Below are 26,511 nucleotides of genomic sequence, written 5' to 3'. Positions count from 1 at the left end.
GTGTGTGTGTGTGTGTGTGTGTGTGTGTGTGTGTGGTATGGAAAGATATAATTGCTTAAGTACAGCCTCTCTCTCTCTCTCTCTCTCTCTCTCTCTCTTTGACTTTCTACGTATTTTGCCTGTCTGACTTCGTGTGTGTGTGTGTGTGTGTGTGTCTGTCTATCTATCTATCTTTCATTTTATTCGTTCATTCATTATTTCATCTCTCATTGTATTATTTACCTTCTCTCTCTCTCTCTCTCTCTCTCTCTCTCTCCTTCCTTCCTCATTTTACGAAGCATATCACCAACTATCTAACTAACAGAGAGAGAGAGAGAGAGAGAGAGAGAGAGAGAGAGAGAGAGAGAGAGAGAGAGAGAGAGAGAGAGAGAATTTATAAGTAACCAAAAAAAAACAGACAGGCTGCGTGAATGTGTGTGTGTGAGTGTGTGTGTGTGTGTGTGTGTGAGGGAGAAAAAAATGTTGTCAATCTTTGAGTGGACGCATAAAGAAAGAGCCATGAAAACCCGTGTCACTTCAACTAGCAGTGGAGGTACGGAACAATGCCTCCAATTATGTGAGGAAATGAATAACCCCTCTACATCTCTCCTGCCATTCCGTTCTGCCGTGAAAACATGCTGCATTCATTAAGTGATATTCATAGTATTATCTCACTACTCACCGGCTTCCCAGGGCCAGCATGCCTCACAAATAAGGGCACTCCGCTGGACGCCGCCAAACCCACCAGTGTACATGCCGCCATGCTCGAGTCGTAACACGGCGCGGCCTTCAAGTGAGTCCAGCGTGCCAGATTGTTTTGGCCATATTATCGTACTACACAGGTTGAAATTATTGTACTTCTGGTAAAATTTTCGTACATATGTAATTATTCTAAATATTATGCAAAATTGCCACTTTCCAAATACAGAATTTAGGTTTTACATATATATATATATATATATATATATATATATATATATATATATATATATATATATATATATATATAGAGAGAGAGAGAGAGAGAGAGAGAGAGAGAGAGAGAGAGAGAGAGAGAGAGAGAGAGAGAGAGAGAGAGAGAGAGAGAGAGAGAGTGCTTCACTAGGATGATGTCTCTCACGGTTTCTGTTATTAGCTTATTTCTGTCTTTTGTTTTCACACGGTTTACACTGGAGAAGCAGCGCTCACAGTCAGCATTAGCATGAGGCAAAGAAAGACATCCTAGTGAAAAGTCTGAAACAAGCTTAAACTTGGGGTTTCCATCACTATCCTCCAGAGTTTTTATGGCACACCAAGGCTAAAGGAGAAATAGGGAAGAAAGTAAACAGTGTAATAACCAATACATTATTTAAACATACATATACAAAGGGTACAGCAATAGATATATTTTTTTTCACTAACTGCCTGGAATGGAACACGGTTATAGTGAGTATATGCAATGTGTATGTATGTATGTATGTATGTAGGACCTCATTACTTAGCTATACAATGGACAAAATCTGCATCTTATTTATCTCTTCAAATATTTATATATGCGAATATGATTATACACAAACACACACACACACACACACAAACGTACATTCTCTCTCTCTCTCTCTCTCTCTCTGTTACATAAATAAACCTAGAGCTAGTAATTATAATATTTAATCTAAAACTTATTGATAATACCCAGTGAATTAATGAGTTTATATGTTCTTTAATGATAGATACAGAGAGAGAGAGAGAGAGAGAGAGAGAGAGAGAGAGAGAGAGAGAGAGAGAGAGAGAGAGAGAGAGAGAGAGAGAGAGAGAGAGAGAGAGAGAGAGAGAGAGAGAGAGAGAGAGAGAGAATAATGCAAGTGAAATGAGAGAAAAAAAAATAGCTTTAAAATTAACTAATAACTTGTTCATATAGAAAAAAATAGGTAGGTATAGAATAGGTAGGTAAAAACAGGTAGGTAAAAAAATAGGTAGGTATAGAAAAAAAAAAGGGTAGGAAGTCTTAAGTTACGACCAACATACTTTACATCACCTACTTAACAACTTAAAGCTTTTCACAACGTTTTCATTAAGCCTACGTGATGAAAAAAAAAAAAAAATAGACCTACTTATGCCAGTGATACTAAGTGTATGTGTGTGTGTGTGTGTGTGTGTGTGTGTGTGTGTGTGTGTGTGTGTGTGTGTGTGTGTGTGTGTGTGTGTTTTTCTAAGTGCAATGTGAAAAAGTAAGATGTGTTTACTTGTTCAAATATGAGAGAGAGAGAGAGAGAGAGAGAGAGAGAGAGAGAGAGAGAGAGAGAGAGAGAGAGAGAGAGAGAGAGAGAGAGAGAGAGAGAGAGAGAGAGAGAGAGAGAGAGAGAGAGAGATATGAAAACACACTCTCTCCCTCTCTTACACACACACACACACACACACACACACACACACACACACACACACACACACACACACACACACACATCTCCAGGATATAACTCAACTATGTACATCTATGTATACAAACACACACACACACACACACCAAAAAAAAAAAAGAAAAGAAAAGAAAAAAAAAGATAGAGAGCTAGGAAGGTGGACAGTAGAGACAGAAAAACTCAATAGGAAAACAAGAGGGGAAAAAAAGAAGAAAAAAAACGAAAACAGGTGCAATTTGACAGAAAAACAAAAATGGAAGCAGAAAAAAATAAAATAAATAAGAAGAGGAAAAAATCTGAGAGGAAAAAAAACAAGAATGGGAAAAAAACCTAAGAGAGGAAAATCAACAGGAAAATAATGTCAAGTTTGGAAATTTGACAGGAAGACTCAGCAGCTGTCCGGCCAAGAACCATCCGATCATCCGCTGATCTGAGAGTGTCGATCAGAGACTAGGCGAGCCCGTTCCCTGGCCATTGACACCCGAATATTCTCCTGCTGGTGGTACTTGCATAGCTTGAGCATTGCGAACATTGTCAGGCCGACCCAGCACACCCAGGCTGTCCACGCACCAAACTGTGAACAAACAAGATACTTTAATCCTTTCTCTCTTTAGTTAAGGTCAAAAAGTCAGGTTGCCCCTTTAGTTGATGCCAAATAATTGCCCTTAATCTATTTTTTAAAAGTTCTGCCAGGCCGACCCAGCACACCCAGGCTGTCCATGCACCAAACTGTGAACAAACAAGATATTTTAATCCTTTCTCTCTTTAGTTAAGGTTAAAAAGTCAGGTTACCCGTTTAGTTGACGCCAAAAAATTGCCCTTAATCTATTTTTTAGAGTTCTGTCAGTCCGACCCAGCACACCCAGGCTGTCCATGCACCAAACTGTGAACAAACAAGATATTTTAATCCTTTCTCTCTTTAGTTAAGGTCAAAAAGTCAGGTTACCCCTTTAGTTGACGCCAAAAAATTGCCCTTAATCTATTTTTTAGAGTTCTGTCAGTCCGACCCAGCACACCCAGGCTGTCCACGCACCAAACTGTGAACAAACAAGATATTTTAATCCTTTCTCTCTTTAGTTAAGGTCAAAAAGTCAGGTTGCCCCTTTAGTTGACGCCAAAAAATTGCCCTTAATCTATTTTTTAAAAGTTCTGTCAGGCCGACCCAGCACACCCAGGCTGTCCACGCACCAAACTGTGAACAAACAAGATACTTTAATTCTTTCTCTTTTTAGTTAAGGTCAAAAAGTCATTTTGCCCCTTTAGTTGATGCCAAATAATTGTCCTTAATCTATTTTTTAGAGTTCTGTCAGTCCGACCCAGCACACCCAGGCTGTCCACGCACCAAACTGTGAACAAACAAGATACTTTAATCCTTTCTCTCTTTAGTTAAGGTAAAAAAATCCACTATTGATCTGTGTTTTAAGTCTTAATAAGCTAAAGGAAAGTAGATTACAGAGAGAGAGAGAGAGAGAGAGAGAGAGAGAGAGAGAGAGAGAGAGAGAGAGAGAGAGAGAGAGAGAGAGAGAGAGAGAGAGAGAGAGAGAGAGAGAGAGAGAGAGAGAGAGAGAGAGAGAGAGAGAGAGAGAGTTACCTGTGCTGTGCCAAAATGGGTGTAGAACATACGAGTGTCTATGTCGTCTGCTTTGTCGATAGTGTTGATTGTTGCGTCCTCACACCTGCAGAGAGAGAGAGAGAGAGAGAGAGAGAGAGAGAGAGAGAGAGAGAGAGAGAGAGAGAGAGAGAGAGAGAGAGAGAGAGAGAGAGAGAGAGAGAGAGAGAGAGAGAGAGAGAGAGAGAGAGAGAGAGAGAGAATAATGCAAGTGAAATGAGAGAAAAAATAGCTTTAAAATTAACTATTAACTTGTTCATATAGAAAAAAATACAAAAAATGGGTAGGAAGTCTTAAGTTACGACCAACACACTTTACATCACCTACTTAACAACTTAAAGCTTTTCACAACGTTTTCATTAAGCCTACGTGATGAAAAAAAAATAGACCTACTTATGCCAGTGATACTAAGTGTGTGTGTGTGTGTGTGTGTGTGTGTGTGTGTGTGTGTGTGTGTGTGTGTGTGTGTGTGTGTGTGTGTGTGTTTTTTTCTAAGTGCAATGTGAAAAAGTAAGATGTGTTTACTTGTTCAAATATGAGAGAGAGAGAGAGAGAGAGAGAGAGAGAGAGAGAGAGAGAGAGAGAGAGAGAGAGAGAGAGAGAGAGAGAGAGAGAGAGAGAGAGAGAGATATGAAAACACACTCTCTCCCTCTATTACACACACACACACACACACACACACACACACACACACACACACACACACACATCTCCAGGATATAACTCAACTATGTACATCTATGTATACAAACACACACATACACACACCAAAAAAAAGAAAAGAAAAAAAAAAGATAGAGAGCTAGGAAGGTGGACAGTAGACAGAAAAACTCAATAGGAAAACAAGAGGGGAAAAAAAGAAAAAAACAAAAACAGGTGCAATTTGACAGAAAAACAAAAATGTAAGCAGAAAAAAAATAAAATAAATAAGAAGAGGAAAAAATCTGAGATGAAAAAAAAATGAATGGGAAAAAAAACCTGAGAGAGGAAAATCAACAGGAAAAAAACTCAAGTTTGGAAATTTGACAGGAACACTCAGCAGCTGTCCGGCCAAGAACCATCCGATCATCCGCTGATCTGAGAGTGTCGATCAGAGACTAGGCGAGCCCGTTCCCTGGCCATTGACACCCGAATATTCTCCTGCTGGTGGTACTTGCATAGCTTGAGCATTGCGAACATTGTCAGGCCGACCCAGCACACCCAGGCTGTCCACGCACCAAACTGTGAACAAAGAAGATACTTTAAACCTTTTCTCTCTTTAGTTAAGGTCAAAAAGTCAGGTTGCCCCTTTAGTTGATGCCAAATAATTGCCCTTAATCTATTTTTTAGAGTTCTGTCAGTCCGACCCAGCACACCCAGGGCTGTCCACGCACCAAACTGTGAACAAACAAGATACTTTAATCCTTTCTCTCTTTAGTTAAGGTCAAAAAGTCAGGTTGCCCCTTTAGTTGATGCCAAAAAATTGCCCTTAATCTATTTTTTAAAAGTTCTGCCAGGCCGACCCAGCACACCCAGACTGTCCACGCACCAAACTGTGAACAAACAAGATACTTTAATCCTTTCTCTCTTTAGTTAATGTCAAAACGTCAGGTTGCCCCTTTAGTTGACGCCAAAAAATTGCCCTTAATCTATTTTTTAAAAGTTCTGTCAGGCCGACCCAGCACACCCAGGCTGTCCACGCACCAAACTGTGAACAAACAAGATACTTTAATCCTTTCTCTCTTTAGTTAAGGTCAAAAAGTCAGGTTGCCCCTTTAGTTGATGCCAAATAATTGCCCTTAATCTATTTTTTAGAGTTCTGTCAGTCCGACCCAGCACACCCAGGCTGTCCACGCACCAAACTGTGAACAAAGAAGATACTTTAATCCTTTCTCTCTTTAGTTAAGGTCAAAAAATCCACTATTGATCTGTGTTTTAAGTCTTAATAAGCTAAAGGAAAGTAGATTACAGAGAGACAGAGAGAGAGAGAGAGAGAGAGAGAGAGAGAGAGTTACCTGTGGTGTGCCAAAATGGGTGTAGAACATACGAGTGTCTATGTCGTCTGCTTTGTCGACAGTGTTGATTGTTGCGTCCTCACACCTGCAGAGAGAGAGAGAGAGAGAGAGAGAGAGAGAGAGAGAGAGAGAGAGAGAGAGAGAGAGAGAGAGAGAGAGAGAGAGAGAGAGAGAGAGAGAGAGAGAGAGAGAGAGAGAGATTGTCATATAACCATTTTATACTCAAGATAATAAAAGACAGCAAGCGTTTAATTATTCATTATTTTTTTTTACTTTCCCCGCTTGTCTCTAACCTTTCTTCCACTGTGCTGGTGGTGGTGGTCTTCCTGCCTTTCTCTTTTGTCCCTCTACATTTGTATCTGAAAAGAAAAAAAAAAAAAAAGATTGTATTACTGAATCAACACCAATCAACGCCTAATCTAACCTAACCTACAGTGTACCTCTCTATTTACCCTCTACCCATTCCTACAACCTCCCAACCTCCCCGTGCTAGCACTCTAACACCACAACACCCCGTCCAGACCCAGACATCCCACACACTTGCATCTTGTAGCTTCATATATCACAACACACGCTATAACACACCTGACACGCTTCTATTATCACAGCCCTTTCCCAAAACACCCCAGAATCTTTTATTTTACCTCAAGCACACCACTTCTACCCTCAAAGACCCAATGTTTATCTGCAACATGCCCATAACATAACCAAAACACCTCAAAAGCAACTCCAATCACACTAAAACACTTTAAAACACCTTAAACATACCCAGAACACTCCTAAACGCACAAAAAACATCCTAAACACATCGAAAGTGCACCAAAATATCCCCAAACACACTTAAAATACTCCAAAGCTCACCCAAATTGACTTAAAACGCATCCAAAACACACCGTACCTACCCAAAACACACTCAAACTCATCCATAACATCCCAAAACACACTTAAAACATCCCAAAACACTGAAAACGGCCCAAAACACACTTAAAACACCCCAAAACACACCCAGACTGACCTAAAATACCCACAAACGCACCCAAAACTCACCCGTATCCACACAAAACACACCCAAACTCATGCATAACATCCCAAAATACACTTGAAACATCCCAAAACATTGAAAACAGTCCAAAACACACTTAAAGCACTCCTAAACAAGCCTAAGACACCCCAAAATACACCAGGGACGCTAAATATTGACTCAAACATCACCAAACCCCATCAACACACACTCCAACACCCCCTAAACACCTCCAGACACACTCCAACACTCCCTAAACACACCAAATACACTGAAAGCACTGTCACGGAAGACAAATACCACAAAGACAGACAGGGCAGCAGGGAAAATTAACCTAAATATTGTTTTCTTACCATTTTTCTGTTTTACCACCTCCTCTATTCCTTCTCCCTTCCTCTTTCTCCTCTATTTCTCTTATTTTCTTACTCATTCTACTCTTATCTACACGTCTGAGTTTAGAAACACTTGGAAACACCAAGAAAACACTGCAAAATACGATAAATATTATCGAGGAGACAGCGGAGCCGATCAAGGTCCCCGGTCCATGATGGCGGCCGTGACGTCACGGCTAATTTACGTACCGTAACGGATTTCATTATGAAATTGACCCCTCGAAAAAATGGAGCTAGGCTCGAATGCCTTATATATTCTGACTTGACAAATACTTTAACAATTTTCCACAATATTATAACAGCTCCAGCCTGAGTAGTATTTAAAAAATATCCAAATTAATTATGGAAAAATTGTTGAAATATTCGACCCCATTTAAATCATTGAAAAGTCCACAACATTTGAATTTTTAGGAACGTAAAAAATTTTAAAAAATCTGAATTATCATCTTACACCATCAAAAGTTACCTGGAACAAGAAGTAAAAAAATAAAACCGAAATTGTGTAAAAAACAAGTGTTGGAACATAAATACGATTAAAAACCACTGAAAAGTCCACCTATTTTGACTCAATAACAACATAAAACAATTTAAAACATACAAACTATTTTTTCAAGCAATGAAAAGTTAGTTACAAGCCGAAATAGAGAGACAATAACATAAAAAGTGTTGTAAACACAACTTTTAACAGGACCATAAACCATTTTTAAAGTCCACTTATTTCTCTCAACAGGAACGAAAAAACACTTTAAAAATCATAAGCAATTTTTAGAAACACAAAAGACGTAACTAGAGCGTGAAATAAAAAAACAAGTTTGTCAAAATACTGCCAAAAAAACTCCCCACATTTTCGTAAAGCAACACAAAATGGAACACAACTCAACACAAGCAACGAAAACACTTCTAAAGCAAATAATTATTTTTATAAACCACAAAAACATGCCATACGAGCAGAATAAAGAAGTTAAGAAAAATACCAAAAAAATTTTGAAATCCACAGGTTGAATCAGGTTGGCAGAGGTAGCCAGGCATCATGGCGGCCCTTGACGGTGGAGAGAACGGCCGCTATTTTGCCTGTTATTCTTCCATCGTAACTAAATGAGGCAATGGCGGATATGTCTAGCTAGCGGATATGAAAGCCTAGTCATGGGGCTCCACTTAGTGACGTGTTAGGCTTACAATAAGTGAGAAATGAAGCAGATATTGGCGGGACAAATGGAGAAGGCTGGCTCCACATCAGCTGATAACATTAGTTAATTGTATTTTTTTACGTCTTTATAATTCCTGTCATGGTTAATTAGTAAGAGTTTTGTGGTGGAGGCTTGGAGCGCTTGTGGCACCGTGGAATGCTGAGTCACATCAATATATTCGTAACGAGGTGCAAAAACATGAAATACGAGGCTTAACAATAAATAAACAGTAAGGTTAACCACTGACCTGACAGCCCTGTGTTGTTGTTGTGGGTGACATGTAACAACACCATCACAGTTACCGCCTATTACATCAGACTGTGCAAATTACCTGGCTGGACAAGTGGTGGGCGGGTTTCTTACCAATATTAGCCTTGGTGGCCCTGTAGGCACCTCCCGGCAGGCACCAAGCTTGAACCAGCACACGCAGGCAGCCACGGCCCCTGTCACTGTCTTGTTATGCGAAAACACGTTAAATAAAGCAACAGTTTATGGCACCCTTTGAACAGTGCCTTGGTGTCTGACGTCTGGTGCTGTGTCGTCCCACATTAAATAAAGCAACAGTTTATGGCACCCTTTGAACACACTGCCTTGCTGTCTCACGTTCTGGTACTGAGTCGTCCCTCCCAGCCTGCTCCGCACAGTACGCACCTAAACCTATCCACAAGACACTTTTACCTTTCAATAACAAGCACCAACTTTTTATATTATACTAAACTAATAGAAAATTAAATATAAATAATTATAAGCGTGTAAAAATAAATCTCAGGCCATTATAACTGTAATTGTGAAAGTATCTAGATGTTACTGATTGAAGCGCCAAATTCAAAGTGGTCCTGGCGGGGCTTGCACTGCAATGTCTCGTCCCTTGTGTGGCGTAATGTGAAATCATTGAAAAGCTTGTGTGAATTGAAGGCTTGGCTTAATACTGTGTTATATCTCAGCTTATCATTATTAAGTATTTACCATTTTACGTTAAAAAACAACAATACTTCACAGAGATATCGAAGTATAACAGAGGCTCTCATGCTGTAGGTAATGATCAACAGAGAATTACCAGCCTTTCTCTGTGTGTCAAGGAGAGCCCACCTGCATGTACTGAATATATGTTTTTAATTAGTCTTTTGTGATTAATCTTTTTAATATATCTGCGCCAATGTAAACTAGTATGTGCTTAGAAGGCTTACCAATGTGTGGGTTGTGGTGGGTTTGGTGCTACTCAAAGGGAACACGTGCTGGAGAAGTCTGGGAAGCACTGGTGTACAAATAACTGAGCGTATTTCAATTCACATAAGTCTCCCATAAAAATAAAAAGCTGACCTGAGTTTTCTCTCACGAACGTAAACATTTAGGCTTGTTTTCCTTTCTCTCTTTTTTTTTTCTCGTCGTTTCTCTCTCTCTCTCTCTCTCTCTCTCTCTCTCTCTCTCTCTCTCTCTCTCTCTCTCTCTCTCTCTCTCTCTCTCTCTTATTTTATTGTTGTTGTTATCATCATTATTCTTGCTTTTTTCTTTTATTTATTTTTCATTCTCTTCCTTGTTTCCTCATCTCTCTCTCTCTCTCTCTCTTGAAAGATTCCGCCGTAGAGATATAGAACACACACACACACACGTACAGTGATGTAACGCCCTTAGGGAAACGTAGGTGTGTGTGTGTGTGTGTGTGTGGTATGGAAAGATATAATTGTTTAAGTACAGCCTCTCTCTCTCTCTCTCTTTGACTTTCTACGTATTTTGCCTGTCTGTCTTCGTGTGTGTGTGTGTCTGTCTATCTATCTTTCATTTTATTCGTTCATTCATTATTTCATCTCTCATTGTATTATTTACCTTCTCTCTCTCTCTCTCTCTCTCTCTCTCTCTCCTTCCTTCCTCATTTTACGAAGCATATCACCAACCTATCTAACTAACAGAGAGAGAGAGAGAGAGAGAGAGAGAGAGAGAGAGAGAGAGAGAGAGAGAGAGAATTTATAAGTAACCAAAAAAAAACAGACAGGCTGCGTGAATGTGTGTGTGTGAGTGTGTGTGTGTGTGTGTGTGTGAGGGAGAAAAAAAATGTTGTCAATCTTTGAGTGGACGCATAAAGAAAGAGCCATGAAAACCCGTGTCACTTCAACTAGCAGTGGAGGTACGGAACAATGCCTCCAATTATGTGAGGAAATGAATAACCCCTCTACATCTCTCCTGCCATTCCGTTCTGCCGTGAAAACATGCTGCATTCATTAAGTGATATTCATAGTGTTATCTCACTACTCACCGGCTTCCCAGGGCCAGCATGCCTCACAAATAAGGGCACTAAGCTGGACGCCGCCAAACCCACCAGTGTACATGCCGCCATGCTCGAGTCGTAACACGGCGCGGCCTTCAAGTGAGTCCAGCGTGCCAGATTGTTTTGGCCATATTATCGTACTACACAGGTTGAAATTATTGTACTTCTGGTAAAATTTTCGTACATATGTAATTATTCTAAATATTATGCAAAATTGCCACTTTCCAAATACAGAATTTAGGTTTTACACATATATATATATATATATATATATATATATATATATATATATATATATATATATATATATATATATATATATATATATATATATATAGAGAGAGAGAGAGAGAGAGAGAGAGAGAGAGAGAGAGAGAGAGAGAGAGAGAGAGAGAGAGAGAGAGAGAGAGAGAGAGAGAGAGAGAGAGAGAGAGTGCTTCACTAGGATGATGTCTCTCACGGTTTCTGTTATTAGCTTATTTCTGTCTTTTGTTTTCACACGGTTTACACTGGAGAAGCAGCGCTCACAGTCAGCATTAGCATGAGGCAAAGAAAGACATCCTAGTGAAAAGTCTGAAACAAGCTTAAACTTGGGGTTTCCATCACTATCCTCCAGAGTTTTTATGGCACACCAAGGCTAAAGGAGAAATAGGGAAGAAAGTAAACAGTGTAATAACCAATACATTATTTAAACATACATATACAAAGGGTACAGCAATAGATATATTTTTTTCACTAACTGCCTGGAATGGAACACGGTTATAGTGAGTATATGCAATGTGTATGTATGTATGTATGTATGTAGGACCTCATTACTTAGCTATACAATGGACAAAATCTGCATCTTATTTATCTCTTCCAATATTTATATATGCGAATATGATTATACACAAACACACACACACACACACACAAACGTACATTCTCTCTCTCTCTCTCTCTCTCTGTTACATAAATAAACCTAGAGCTAGTAATTATAATATTTAATCTAAAACTTATTGATAATACCCAGTGAATTAATGAGTTTATATGTTCTTTAATGATAGATACAGAGAGAGAGAGAGAGAGAGAGAGAGAGAGAGAGAGAGAGAGAGAGAGAGAGAGAGAGAGAGAGAGAGAGAGAGAGAGAGAGAGAGAGAGAGAGAGAGAGAGAGAGAGAGAGAGAGAGAGAGAGAGAATAATGCAAGTGAAATGAGAGAAAAAAAATAGCTTTAAAATTAACTAATAACTTGTTCATATAGAAAAAAATAGGTAGGTATAGAATAGGTAGGTAAAAACAGGTAGGTAAAAAAATAGGTAGGTATAGAAAAAAAGGGTAGGAAGTCTTAAGTTACGACCAACATACTTTACATCACCTACTTAACAACTTAAAGCTTTTCACAACGTTTTCATTAAGCCTACGTGATGAAAAAAAAAAAAAAAATAGACCTACTTATGCCAGTGATACTAAGTGTATGTGTGTGTGTGTGTGTGTGTGTGTGTGTGTGTGTGTGTGTGTGTGTGTGTGTGTGTGTTTTCTAAGTGCAATGTGAAAAAGTAAGATGTGTTTACTTGTTCAAATATGAGAGAGAGAGAGAGAGAGAGAGAGAGAGAGAGAGAGAGAGAGAGAGAGAGAGAGAGAGAGAGAGAGAGAGAGAGAGAGAGAGAGAGAGAGAGAGAGAGAGAGAGAGAGAGAGAGATATGAAAACACACTCTCTCTCTCTCTTACACACACACACACACACACACACACACACACACACACACACACACACACACACACACACACATCTCCAGGATATAACTCAACTATGTACATCTATGTATACAAACACACACACACACACACACCAAAAAAAAAAAGAAAAGAAAAGAAAAAAAAAGATAGAGAGCTAGGAAGGTGGACAGTAGAGACAGAAAAACTCAATAGGAGAACAAGAGGGGAAAAAAAGAAAAAAAAAACGAAAACAGGTGCAATTTGACAGAAAAACAAAAATGAAAGCAGAAAAAAATAAAATAAATAAGAAGAGGAAAAAATCTGAGAGGAAAAAAAAAACAAGAATGGGAAAAAAACCTAAGAGAGGAAAATCAACAGGAAAATAATGTCAAGTTTGGAAATTTGACAGGAAGACTCAGCAGCTGTCCGGCAAAGAACCATCCGATCATCCGCTGATCTGAGACTGTCGATCAGAGACTAGGCGAGCCCGTTCCCTGGCCATTGACACCCGAATATTCTCCTGCTGGTGGTACTTGCATAGCTTGAGCATTGCGAACATTGTCAGGCCGACCCAGCACACCCAGGCTGTCCATGCACCAAACTGTGAACAAACAAGATACTTTAATCCTTTCTCTCTTTAGTTAAGGTCAAAAAGTCAGGTTGCCCCTTTAGTTGATGCCAAATAATTGCCCTTAATCTATTTTTTAAAAGTTCTGCCAGGCCGACCCAGCACACCCAGGCTGTCCACGCACCAAACTGTGAACAAACAAGATACTTTAATCCTTTCTCTCTTTAGTTAAGGTCAAAAAGTCAGGTTGCCCCTTTAGTTGATGCCAAATAATTGCCCTTAATCTATTTTTTAAAAGTTCTGCCAGGCCGACCCAGCACACCCAGGCTGTCCACGCACCAAACTGTGAACAAACAAGATACTTTAATCCTTAATCTGTGTTTTAAGTCTTAATAAGCTAAAGGAAAGTAGATTACAGAGAGAGAGAGAGAGAGAGAGAGAGAGAGAGAGAGAGAGAGAGAGAGAGAGAGAGAGAGAGAGAGAGAGAGAGAGAGAGAGAGAGAGAGAGAGAGAGAGAGAGAGAGAGAGAGAGAGAGAGAGAGAGAGAGAGAGTTACCTGTGCTGTGCCAAAATGGGTGTAGAACATACGAGTGTCTATGTCGTCTGCTTTGTCGATAGTGTTGATTGTTGCGTCCTCACACCTGCAGAGAGAGAGAGAGAGAGAGAGAGAGAGAGAGAGAGAGAGAGAGAGAGAGAGAGAGAGAGAGAGAGAGAGAGAGAGAGAGAGAGAGAGAGAGAGAGAGAGAGAGAGAGAGAGAGAGAGAGAGAGAATAATGCAAGTGAAATGAGAGAAAAAATAGCTTTAAAATTAACTATTAACTTGTTCATATAGAAAAAAATACAAAAAATGGGTAGGAAGTCTTAAGTTACGACCAACACACTTTACATCACCTACTTAACAACTTAAAGCTTTTCACAACGTTTTCATTAAGCCTACGTGATGAAAAAAAAATAGACCTACTTATGCCAGTGATACTAAGTGTGTGTGTGTGTGTGTGTGTGTGTGTGTGTGTGTGTGTGTGTGTGTGTGTGTGTGTGTGAGAGAGAGAGAGAGAGAGAGAGATATGAAAACACACTCTCTCCCTCTATTACACACACACACACACACACACACACACACACACACACACACACACACACACACACACATCTCCAGGATATAACTCAACTATGTACATCTATGTATACAAACACACACATACACACACCAAAAAAAAGAAAAGAAAAGAAAAAAAAAGATAGAGAGCTAGGAAGGTGGACAGTAGACAGAAAAACTCAATAGGAAAACAAGAGGGGAAAAAAAGAAAAAAAAAACAAAAACAGGTGCAATTTGACAGAAAAACAAAAATGTAAGCAGAAAAAAAATAAAATAAATAAGAAGAGGAAAAAATCTGAGATGAAAAAAAAAAAATGAATGGGAAAAAAAACCTGAGAGAGGAAAATCAACAGGAAAAAAAACTCAAGTTTGGAAATTTGACAGGAACACTCAGCAGCTGTCCGGCCAAGAACCATCCGATCATCCGCTGATATGAGAGTGTCGATCAGAGACTAGGCGAGCCCGTTCCCTGGCCATTGACACCCGAATATTCTCCTGCTGGTGGTACTTGCATAGCTTGAGCATTGCGAACATTGTCAGGCCGACCCAGCACACCCAGGCTGTCCACGCACCAAACTGTGAACAAAGAAGATACTTTAAACCTTTCTCTCTTTAGTTTAAGGTCAAAAAGTCAGGTTGCCCCTTTAGTTGATGCCAAATAATTGCCCTTAATCTATTTTTTAGAGTTCTGTCAGTCCGACCCAGCACACCCAGGCTGTCCACGCACCAAACTGTGAACAAACAAGATACTTTAATCCTTTCTCTCTTTAGTTAAGGTCAAAAAGTCAGGTTGCCCCTTTAGTTGATGCCAAAAAATTGCCCTTAATCTATTTTTTAAAAGTTCTGCCAGGCCGACCCAGCACACCCAGGCTGTCCACCCCACCAAACTGTGAACAAACAAGATACTTTAATCCTTTCTCTCTTTAGTTAAGGTCAAAAAGTCAGGTTGCCCCTTTAGTTGACGCCAAAAAATTGCCCTTAATCTATTTTTTAAAAGTTCTGTCAGGCCGACCCAGCACACCCAGGCTGTCCACGCACCAAACTGTGAACAAACAAGATACTTTAATCCTTTCTCTCTTTAGTTAAAGGTCAAAAAGTCAGGTTGCCCCTTTAGTTGATGCCAAATAATTGCCCTTAATCTATTTTTTAGAAAGTTCAGCCAGGCCGACTTAGCACACCCAGGCTGTCCACGCACCAAACTGTGAACAAACAAGATACTTTAATCCTTTCTCTCTTTAGTTAATGTCAAAACGTCAGGTTGCCCCTTTAGTTGACGCCAAAAAATTGCCCTTAATCTATTTTTTAAAAGTTCTGTCAGGCCGACCCAGCACACCCAGGCTGTCCACGCACCAAACTGTGAACAAACAAGATACTTTAATCCTTTCTCTCTTTAGTTAAGGTCAAAAAGTCAGGTTGCCCCTTTAGTTGATGCCAAATAATTGCCCTTAATCTATTTTTTAGAGTTCTGTCAGTCCGACCCAGCACACCCAGGCTGTCCACGCACCAAACTGTGAACAAAGAAGATACTTTTAATCCTTTTTCTCTTTAGTTAAGGTCAAAAAATCCACTATTGATCTGTGTTTTAAGTCTTAATAAGCTAAAGGAAAGTAGATTACAGAGAGACAGAGAGAGAGAGAGAGAGAGAGAGAGAGAGAGAGAGTTACCTGTGGTGTGCCAAAATGGGTGTAGAACATACGAGTGTCTATGTCGTCTGCTTTGTCGACAGTGTTGATTGTTGCGTCCTCACACCTGCAGAGAGAGAGAGAGAGAGAGAGAGAGAGAGAGAGAGAGAGAGAGAGAGAGAGAGAGAGAGAGAGAGAGAGAGAGAGAGAGAGAGAGAGAGAGAGAGAGATTGTCATATAACCATTTTATACTCAAGATAATAAAAGACAGCAAGCGTTTAATTATTCATTATTTTTTTTTTACTTTCCCCGCTTGTCTCTAACCTTTCTTCCACTGTGCTGGTGGTGGTGGTCTTCCTGCCTTTCTCTTTTGTCCCTCTACATTTGTATCTGAAAAGAAAAAAAAAAAAAAAGATTGTATTACTGAATCAACACCAATCAACGCCTAATCTAACCTAACCTACAGTGTACCTCTCTATTTACCCTCTACCCATTCCTACAACCTCCCAACCTCCCCGTGCTAGCACTCTAACACCACAACACCCCGTCCAGACCCAGACATCCCACACACTTGCATCTTGTAGCTTCATATATCACAACACACGCTATAACACACCTGACACGCTTCTATTATCACAGCCCTTTCCCAAAACACCCCAGAATCTTTTATTTTACCTCAAGCACACCACTTCTACCCTCAAAGACCCAATGTTTATCTGCAACATGCCCATAACATAACCAAAACACCTCAAAAGCAACTCCAATCACACTAAAACACTTTAAAAACACTTAAACATACCCAGAACACTCCTAAACGCACAAAAAAACATCCTAAACACATCGAAAGTGCACCAAAATATCCCCAAACACACTTAAAATACTCCAAAGCTCACCCAAATTGACTTAAAACGCATCCAAAACACACCGTACCTACCCAAAACACACTCAAACTCATCCATAACATCCCAAAACACACTTAAAACATCCCAAAACACTGAAAACGGCCCAAAACACACTTAAAACAGCCCAAAACACACCCAGACTGACCTAAAATACCCACAAACGCACCCAAAACTCACCCGTATCCACACAAAACACACCCAAACTCATGCATAACATCCCAAAATACACTTGAAACATCCCAAAACATTGAAAACAGTCCAAAACACACTTAAAGCACTCCTAAACAAGCCTAAGACACCCCAAAAAACACCAGGGACGCTAAATATTGACTCAAACATCACCAAACCCCATCAACACACACTCCAACACCCCCTAAACACCTCCAGACACACTCCAACACTCCCTAAACACACCAAATACACTGAAAGCACTGTCACGGAAGACAAATACCACAAAGACAGACAGGGCAGCAGGGAAAATTAACCTAAATATTGTTTTCTTACCATTTTTCTGTTTTACCACCTCCTCTATTCCTTCTCCCTCCCTCTTTCCTCCTCTATTTCTCTTATTTTCTTACTCATTCTACTCTTATCTACACGTCTGAGTTTAGAAACACTTGGAAACACCAAGAAAACACTGCAAAATACGATAAATATTATCGAGGAGACAGCGGAGCCGATCAAGGTCCCCGGTCCATGATGGCGGCCGTGACGTCACGGCTAATTTACGTACCGTAACGGATTTCATTATGAAATTGACCCCTCGAAAAAATGGAGCTAGGCTCGAATGCCTTATATATTCTGACTTGACAAATACTTTAACAATTTTCCACAATATTATAACAGCTCCAGCCTGAGTAGTATTTAAAAAATATCCAAATTAATTATGGAAAAATTGTTGAAATATTCGACCCCCATTTAAATCATTGAAAAGTCCACAACATTTGAATTTTTAGGAACGTAAAAAATTTTAAAAAATCTGAATTATCATCTTACACCATCAAAAGTTACCTGGAACAAGAAGTAAAAAAATAAAACCGAAATTGTGTAAAAAAACAAGTGTTGGAACATAAATACGATTAAAAACCACTGAAAAGTCCACCTATTTTGACTCAATAACAACATAAAACACTTTAAAACATACAAACTATTTTTTTCAAGCAATGAAAAGTTAGTTACAAGCCGAAATAGAGAGACAATAACATAAAAAGTGTTGTAAACACAACTTTTAACAGGACCATAAACCATTTTTAAAGTCCACTTATTTCTCTCAACAGGAACGAAAAAACACTTTAAAAATCATAAGCAATTTTTAGAAACACAAAAGACGTAACTAGAGCGTGAAATAAAAAAACAAGTTTGTCAAAATACTGCCAAAAAAAACTCCCCACATTTTCGTAAAGCAACACAAAATGGAACACAACTCAACACAAGCAACGAAAACACTTCTAAAGCAAATAATTATTTTTATAAACCACAAAAACATGCCATACGAGCAGAATAAAGAAGTTAAGAAAAATACCAAAAAAATTTTGAAATCCACAGGTTGAATCAGGTTGGCAGAGGTAGCCAGGCATCATGGCGGCCCTTGACGGTGGAGAGAACGGCCGCTATTTTGCCTGTTATTCTTCCATCGTAAACTAAATGAGGTTATGGCGGATATGTCTAGCTAGCGGATATGAAAGCCTAGTCATGGGGCTCCACTTAGTGACGTGTTAGGTTTACAATAAGTGAGAAATGAAGCAGATATTGGGGGACAAATGGAGAAGGCTGGCTCCACCTCAGCTGATAACATTAGTTAATTGTATTTTTTTACGTCTTTATAATTCCTGTCATGGTTAATTAGTAAGAGTTTTGTGGTGGAGGCTTGGAGCGCTTGTGGCACCGTGGAATGCTGAGTCACATCAATATATTCGCAACGAGGTGCAAAAACATGAAATACGAGGCTTAACAATAAATAAACAGTAAGGTTAACCAACTGACCTGACAGCCCTGTGTTGTTGTTGTGGGTGACATGTAACAACACTATCACAGTTACCGCCTATTACATCAGACTGTGCAAATTACCTGGCTGGACAAGTGGTGGGCGGGTTTCTTACCAATATTAGCCTTGGTGGCCCTGTAGGCACCTCCCGGCAGGCACCAAGCTTGAACCAGCACACGCAGGCAGCCACGGCCCCTGTCACTGTCTTGTTATGCGACAATACATGAAATAAAGCAACAGTTTATGGCACCCTTTGAACAGTGCCTTGGTGTCTGACGTCTGGTGCTGTGTCGTCCCACATTAAATAAAGCAACAGTTTATGGCACCCTTTGAACACACTGCCTTGCTGTCTCACGTTCTGGTACTGAGTCGTCCCTCCCAGCCTGCTCCGCACAGTACGCACCTAAACCTATCCACAAGACACTTTTACCTTTCAATAACAAGCACCAACTTTTTATATTATACTAAACTAATAGAAAATTAAATATAAATAATTATAAGCGTGTAAAAATAAATCTCAAGCCATTATAACTGTAATTGTGAAAGTATCTAGATGTTACTGATTGAAGCGCCAAATTCAAACTGGTCCTGGCGGGTCTTGCACTGCAATGTCTCGTCCCTTGTGTGGCGTAATGTGAAATCATTGAAAAGCTTGTGTGAATTGAAGGCTTGGCTTAATACTGTGTTATATCTCAGCTTATCATTATTAAGTATTTACCATTTTACGTTAAAAAACAACAATACTTCACAGAGATATCGAAGTATAACAGAGGCTCTCATGCTGTAGGTAATGATCAACAGAGAATTACCAGCCTTTCTCTGTGTGTCAAGGAGAGCCCACCTGCATGTACTGAATATATGTTTTTAATTAGTCTTTTGTGATTAATCTTTTTAATATATCTGCGCCAATGTAAACTAGTATGTGCTTAGAAGGCTTACCAATGTGTGGGTTGTGGTGGGTTTGGTGCTACTCAAAGGGAACACGTGCTGGAGAAGTCTGGGAAGCACTGGTGTACAAATAACTGAGCGTATTTCAATTCACATAAGTCTCCCATAGAAATAAAAAGCTGACCTTCGTTTTCTCTCACGAACGTAAACATTTAGGCTTGTTTTTCCTTTTTTTTTTTTTTCTCGTCGTTTCTCTCTCTCTCTCTCTCTCTCTCTCTCTCTCTCTCTCTCTCTCTCTCTCTCTCTCTCTCTCTCTCTCTCTCTCTCTCTCTTATTTTATTGTTGTTGTTATCATCATTATTCTTGCTTTTTTTCTTTTATTTATTTTTCATTCTCTTCCTTGTTTCCTCATCTCTCTCTCTCTCTCTCTCTCTCTCTCTCTCTTGAAAGATTCCGCCGTAGAGATATAGAACACACACACACACACACATACAGTGATGTAACGCCCTTAGGGAAACGTACGTGTGTGTGTGTGTGTGTGGGTATGGAAAGATATAATTGCTTAAGTACAGCCTCTCTCTCTCTCTCTCTCTCTCTCTGACTTTCTACGTATTTTGCCTGTCTGTCCTTGTGTGTGTGTGTGTGTGTGTGTGTGTTTGTGTGTGTGTCTGTCTATCTATCTTTTATTTTATTCGTTCATTCATTATTTCATCTTTCATTGTATTATTTACCTTCTCTCTCTCTCTCTCTCTCTCTCTCTCTCTCTCTCTCTCTCTCTCTCTCTCCTTCCTTCCTCATTTTACGAAGCATATCACCAACTATCTAACTAACAGAGAGAGAGAGAGAGAGAGAGAGAGAGAGAGAGAGAGAGAGAGAGAGAGAGAGAGAGAGAATTTATAAGTAACCAAAAAAAAACAGACAGGCTGCGTGAATGTGTGTGTGTGTGTGTGTGTGTGTGTGAGGGAGAAAAAAAAATGTTGTCAATCTTTGAGTGGACGCATAAAGAAAGAGCCATGAAAACCCGTGTCACTTCAACTAGCAGTGGAGGTACGGAACAATGCCTCCAATTATGTGAGGAAATGAATAACCCCTCTACATCTCTCCTGCCATTCCGTTCTGCCGTGAAAACATGCTGCATTCATTAAGTGATATTCATAGTGTTATCTCACTACTCACCGGCTTCCCAGGGCCAGCATGCCTCACAAATAAGGGCACTCCGCTGGACGCCGCCAAACCCACCAGTGTACATGCCGCCATGCTCGAGTCGTAACACGGCGCGGCCTTCAAGTGAGTCCAGCGTGCCAGATTGTTTTGGCCATATTATCGTACTACACAGGTTGAAATTATTGTACTTCTGGTAAAATTTTCGTACATATGTAATTATTCTAAATATTATGCAAAATTGCCACTTTCCAAATACAGAATTTAGGTTATATATATATATATATATATATATATATATATATATATATATATATATATATATATATATATATATATATATATATATATATATATATATATATATATATAGAGAGAGAGAGAGAGAGAGAGAGAGAGAGAGAGAGAGAGAGAGAGAGAGAGAGAGAGAGAGAGAGAGAGAGAGAGTGCTTCACTAGGATGATGTCTCTCACGGTTTCTGTTATTAGCTTATTTCTGTCTTTTGTTTTCACACGGTTTACACTGGAGAAGCAGCGCTCACAGTCAGCATTAGCATGAGGCAAAGAAAGACATCCTAGTGAAAAGTCTGAAACAAGCTTAAACTTGGGGTTTCCATCACTATCCTCCAGAGTTTTTATGGCACACCAAGGCTAAAGGAGAAATAGGGAAGAAAGTAAACAGTGTAATAACCAATACATTATTTAAACATACATATACAAAGGGTACAGCAATAGATATATTTTTTTTCACTAACTGCCTGGAATGGAACACGGTTATAGTGAGTATATGCAATGTGTATGTATGTATGTATGTATGTAGGACCTCATTACTTAGCTATACAATGGACAAAATCTGCATCTTATTTATCTCTTCAAATATTTATATATGCGAATATGATTATACACAAACACACACACACACACACACAAACGTACATTCTCTCTCTCTCTCTCTCTCTCTCTGTTACATAAATAAACCTAGAGCTAGTAATTATAATATTTAATCTAAAACTTATTGATAATACCCAGTGAATTAATGAGTTTATATGTTCTTTAATGATAGATACAGAGAGAGAGAGAGAGAGAGAGAGAGAGAGAGAGAGAGAGAGAGAGAGAGAGAGAGAGAGAGAGAGAGAGAGAGAGAGAGAGAGAGAGAGAGAGAGAGAGAGAGAGAGAATAATGCAAGTGAAATGAGAGAAAAAAAAATAGCTTTAAAATTAACTAATAACTTGTTCATATAGAAAAAAATAGGTAGGTATAGAATAGGTAGGTAAAAACAGGTAGGTAAAAAAATAGGTAGGTATAGAAAAAAAAGGATAGGAAGTCTTAAGTTACGACCAACACACTTTACATCACCTACTTAACAACTTAAAGCTTTTCACAACGTTTTCATTAAGCCTACGTGATGAAAAAAAAAAAAAAAAAATAGACCTACTTATGCCAGTGATACTAAGTGTATGTGTGTGTGTGTGTGTGTGTGTGTGTGTGTGTGTGTGTGTGTGTGTGTGTGTGTGTTTTTCTAAGTGCAATGTGAAAAAGTAAGATGTGTTTACTTGTTCAAATATGAGAGAGAGAGAGAGAGAGAGAGAGAGAGAGAGAGAGAGAGAGAGAGAGAGAGAGAGAGAGAGAGAGAGAGAGAGAGAGAGAGAGAGAGAGAGAGAGAGAGAGAGAGAGAGATATGAAAACACACTCTCTCCCTCTCTTACACACACACACACACACACACACACACACATCTCCAGGATATAACTCAACTATGTACATCTATGTATACAAACACACACACACACACACACCAAAAAAAAAAAGAAAAGAAAAGAAAAAAAAAGATAGAGAGCTAGGAAGGTGGACAGTAGAGACAGAAAAACTCAATAGGAAAACAAGAGGGGAAAAAAAGAAAAAAAAACAAAAACAGGTGCAATTTGACAGAAAAACAAAAATGGAAGCAGAGAAAAAAAATAAAATAAATAAGAAGAGGAAAAAATCTGAGAGGAAAAAAAAAACAAGAATGGGAAAAAAACCTGAGAGAGGAAAATCAACAGGAAAATAATGTCAAGCTTGGAAATTTGACAGGAAGACTCAGCAGCTGTCCGGCCAAGAACCATCCGATCATCCGCTGATCTGAGAGTGTCGATCAGAGACTAGGCGAGCCCGTTCCCTGGCCATTGACACCCGAATATTCTCCTGCTGGTGGTACTTGCATAGCTTGAGCATTGCGAACATTGTCAGGCCGACCCAGCACACCCAGGCTGTCCATGCACCAAACTGTGAACAAACAAGATACTTTAATCCTTTCTCTCTTTAGTTAAGGTCAAAAAGTCAGGTTGCCCCTTTAGTTGATGCCAAATAATTGCCCTTAATCTATTTTTTAAAAGTTCTGCCAGGCCGACCCAGCACACCCAGGCTGTCCACGCACCAAACTGTGAACAAACAAGATATTTTAATCCTTTCTCTCTTTAGTTAAGGTCAAAAAGTCAGGTTGCCCCTTTAGTTGACGCCAAAAAATTGCCCTTAATCTATTTTTTAGAGTTCTGTCAGTCCGACCCAGCACACCCAGGCTGTCCACGCACCAAACTGTGAACAAACAAGATACTTTAATCCTTTCTCTCTTTAGTTAAGGTCAAAAAGTCAGGTTGCCCCTTTAGTTGATGCCAAATAATTGCCCTTAATCTATTTTTTAAAAGTTCTGCCAGGCCGACCCAGCACACCCAGGCTGTCCACGCACCAAACTGTGAACAAACAAGATACTTTAATCCTTTCTCTCTTTAGTTAAGGTCAAAAAGTCAGGTTGCCCCTTTAGTTGACGCCAAAAAATTGCCCTTAATCTATTTTTTAAAAGTTCTGTCAGGCCGACCCAGCACACCCAGGCTGTCCACGCACCAAACTGTGAACAAACAAGATACTTTAATCCTTTCTCTCTTTAGTTAAGGTCAAAAAGTCAGGTTGCCCCTTTAGTTGATGCCAAATAATTGCCCTTAATCTATTTTTTAGAGTTCTGTCAGTCCGACCCAGCACACCCAGGCTGTCCACGCACCAAACTGTGAACAAACAAGATACTTTAATCCTTTCTCTCTTTAGTTAAGGTCAAAAATCCACTATTGATCTGTGTTTTAAGTCTTAATAAGCTAAAGGAAAGTAGATTACAGAGAGACAGAGAGAGAGAGAGAGAGAGAGAGAGAGAGAGTTACCTGTGCTGTGCCAAAATGGGTGTAGAACATACGAGTGTCTATGTCGTCTGCTTTGTCGACAGTGTTGATTGTTGCGTCCTCACACCTGCAGAGAGAGAGAGAGAGAGAGAGAGAGAGAGAGTTACCTGTGCTGTGCCAAAATGGGTGTAGAACATACGAGTGTCTATGTCGTCTGCTTTGTCGACAGTGTTGATTGTTGCGTCCTCACACCTGCAGAGAGAGAGAGAGAGAGAGAGAGAGAGAGAGAGAGAGAGAGAGAGAGAGAGAGAGAGAGAGAGAGAGAGAGAGAGAGAGAGAGAGAGATTGTCATATAACCATTTTATACTCAAGATAATAAAAGACAGCAAGCGTTTAATTATTCATTATTTTTTTTTAACTTTCCCCGCTTGTCTCTAACCTTTCTTCCACTGTGCTGGTGGTGGTGGTCTTCCTGCCTTTCTCTTTTGTCCCTCTACATTTGTATCTGAAAAGAAAAAAAAAAAAAAAAGATTGTATTACTGAATCAACACCAATCAACGCCTAATCTAACCTAACCTACAGTGTACCTCTCTATTTACCCTCTACCCATTCCTACAACCTCCAGTACCTCCCCCTGCTAGCACTCTAACACCACAACACCCCGTCCAGACCCAGACATCCCACACACTTGCATCTAGTAGCTTCATATATCACAACACACGCTATAACACACCTGACACGCTTCTATTATCACAGCCCTTCCCCAAAACACCCCAGAATCTTTTATTTTACCTCAAGCACACCACTTCTACCCTCAAAGACCCAATGTTTATCTGCAACATGCCTATAACATAACCAAAACACCTCAAAAGCAACTCCAATCACACTAAAACACTTTAAAACACCTTAAACATACCCAGAACACTCCTAAACGCACAAAAAACATCCTAAACACATCGAAAGTGCACCAAAATATCCCCAAACACACTTAAAATACTCCAAAACTCACCCAAATTGACTTAAAACGCATCCAAAACACACCGTACCTACCCAAAACACACTCAAACTCATCCACAACATCCCAAAACACACTTAAAACATCCCAAAACACTGAAAACGGCCCAAAACACACTTAAAACACCCCAAAACACACCCAGACTGACCTAAAATACCCACAAACGCACCCAAAACTCACCCGTATCCACACAAAACACACCCAAACTCATCCATAACATCCCAAAATACACTTGAAACATCCCAAAACATTGAAAACAGTCCAAAACACACTTAAAGCACTCCTAAACAAGCCTAAGACACCCCAAAATACACCAGGGACGCTAAATATTGACTCAAACATCACCAAACCCCATCAACACACACTCCAACACCCCCTAAACACCTCCAGACACACTCCAACACTCCCTAAACACACCAAATACACTGAAAGCACTGTCACGGAAGACAAATACCACAAAGACAGACAGGGCAGCAGGGAAAATTAACCTAAATATTGTTTTCTTACCATTTTTCTGTTTTACCATCTCCTCTATTCCTTCTCCCTTCCTCTTTCTCCTCTATTTCTCTTATTTTCTTACTCATTCTACTCTTATCTACACGTCTGAGTTTAGAAACACTTGGAAACACCAAGAAAACACTGCAAAATACGATAAATATTATCGAGGAGACAGCGGAGCCGATCAAGGTCCCCGGTCCATGATGGCGGCCGTGACGTCACGGCTAATTTACGTACCGTAACGGATTTCATTATGAAATTGACCCCTCGAAAAAATGGAGCTAGGCTCGAATGCCTTATATATTCTGACTTGACAAATACTTTAACAATTTTCCACAATATTATAACAGCTCCAGCCTGAGTAGTATTTAAAAAATATCCAAATTAATTATGGAAAAATTGTTGAAATATTCGACCCCATTTAAATCATTGAAAAGTCCACAACATTTGAATTTTTAGGAACGTAAAAAATTTTAAAAAATCTGAATTATCATCTTACACCATCAAAAGTTACCTGGAACAAGAAGTAAAAAAATAAAACCGAAATTGTGTAAAAAACAAGTGTTGGAACATAAATACGATTAAAAACCACTGAAAAGTCCACCTATTTTGACTCAATAACAACATAAAACAATTTAAAACATACAAACTATTTTTTCAAGCAATGAAAAGTTAGTTACAAGCCGAAATAGAGAGACAATAACATAAAAAGTGTTGTAAACACAACTTTTAACAGGACCATAAACCATTTTTAAAGTCCACTTATTTCTCTCAACAGGAACGAAAAAACACTTTAAAAATCATAAGCAATTTTTAGAAACACAAAAGACGTAACTAGAGCGTGAAATAAAAAAACAAGTTTGTCAAAATACTGCCAAAAAAACTCCCCACATTTTCGTAAAGCAACACAAAATGGAACACAACTCAACACAAGCAACGAAAACACTTCTAAAGCAAATAATTATTTTTATAAACCACAAAAACATGCCATACGAGCAGAATAAAGAAGTTAAGAAAAATACCAAAAAAATTTTGAAATTCACAGGTTGAATCAGGTTGGCAGAGGTAGCCAGGCATCATGGCGGCCCTTGACGG

The 26,511-nt window shown here is 39.3% G+C and overlaps 3 long non-coding RNA genes across 6 annotated transcripts; all 3 read right to left on the bottom strand.

The window, feature by feature from the left end:
• Positions 1-4,114: 4,114 nt before the first annotated feature.
• Positions 4,115-9,219, bottom strand: LOC135094062 (uncharacterized). 2 transcript variants are annotated; one of them, XR_010263572.1, is made up of 4 exons: positions 8,910-9,219; positions 6,272-6,337; positions 5,979-6,063; positions 4,115-5,205 (listed from the first exon to the last, which is right to left on the bottom strand). It is a non-coding gene; the product is annotated as an uncharacterized LOC135094062 (long non-coding RNA). The 2 variants fall into 2 exon arrangements; XR_010263571.1 differs by having other exon boundaries at positions 8,942-9,219.
• A 2,276-nt stretch (positions 9,220-11,495) lies between these two features.
• LOC135094038 (uncharacterized) lies at positions 11,496-19,112 on the bottom strand. 3 transcript variants are annotated; one of them, XR_010263557.1, is made up of 4 exons: positions 18,793-19,112; positions 16,148-16,213; positions 13,662-13,746; positions 11,496-13,138 (listed from the first exon to the last, which is right to left on the bottom strand). It is a non-coding gene; the product is annotated as an uncharacterized LOC135094038 (long non-coding RNA). The 3 variants fall into 3 exon arrangements; XR_010263558.1 differs by lacking the exon at positions 13,662-13,746 and adding an exon at positions 15,866-15,950 and having other exon boundaries at positions 18,825-19,112; XR_010263556.1 differs by having other exon boundaries at positions 18,825-19,112.
• A 2,331-nt stretch (positions 19,113-21,443) lies between these two features.
• On the bottom strand, positions 21,444-24,030 carry LOC135094055 (uncharacterized). Its single transcript, XR_010263567.1, has 2 exons — positions 23,946-24,030; positions 21,444-23,022 (listed from the first exon to the last, which is right to left on the bottom strand). It is a non-coding gene; the product is annotated as an uncharacterized LOC135094055 (long non-coding RNA).
• Positions 24,031-26,511: the final 2,481 nt, after the last annotated feature.

This window comes from Scylla paramamosain, chromosome 44 (assembly GCF_035594125.1).
Source record: "Scylla paramamosain isolate STU-SP2022 chromosome 44, ASM3559412v1, whole genome shotgun sequence".
In the NCBI taxonomy this organism is placed as follows: Eukaryota; Metazoa; Arthropoda; class Malacostraca; order Decapoda; family Portunidae; genus Scylla; species Scylla paramamosain.
The sequence above is the reverse complement of the archived record's forward strand: the minus strand, read 5'-3'. Positions and strand labels throughout refer to the sequence as shown.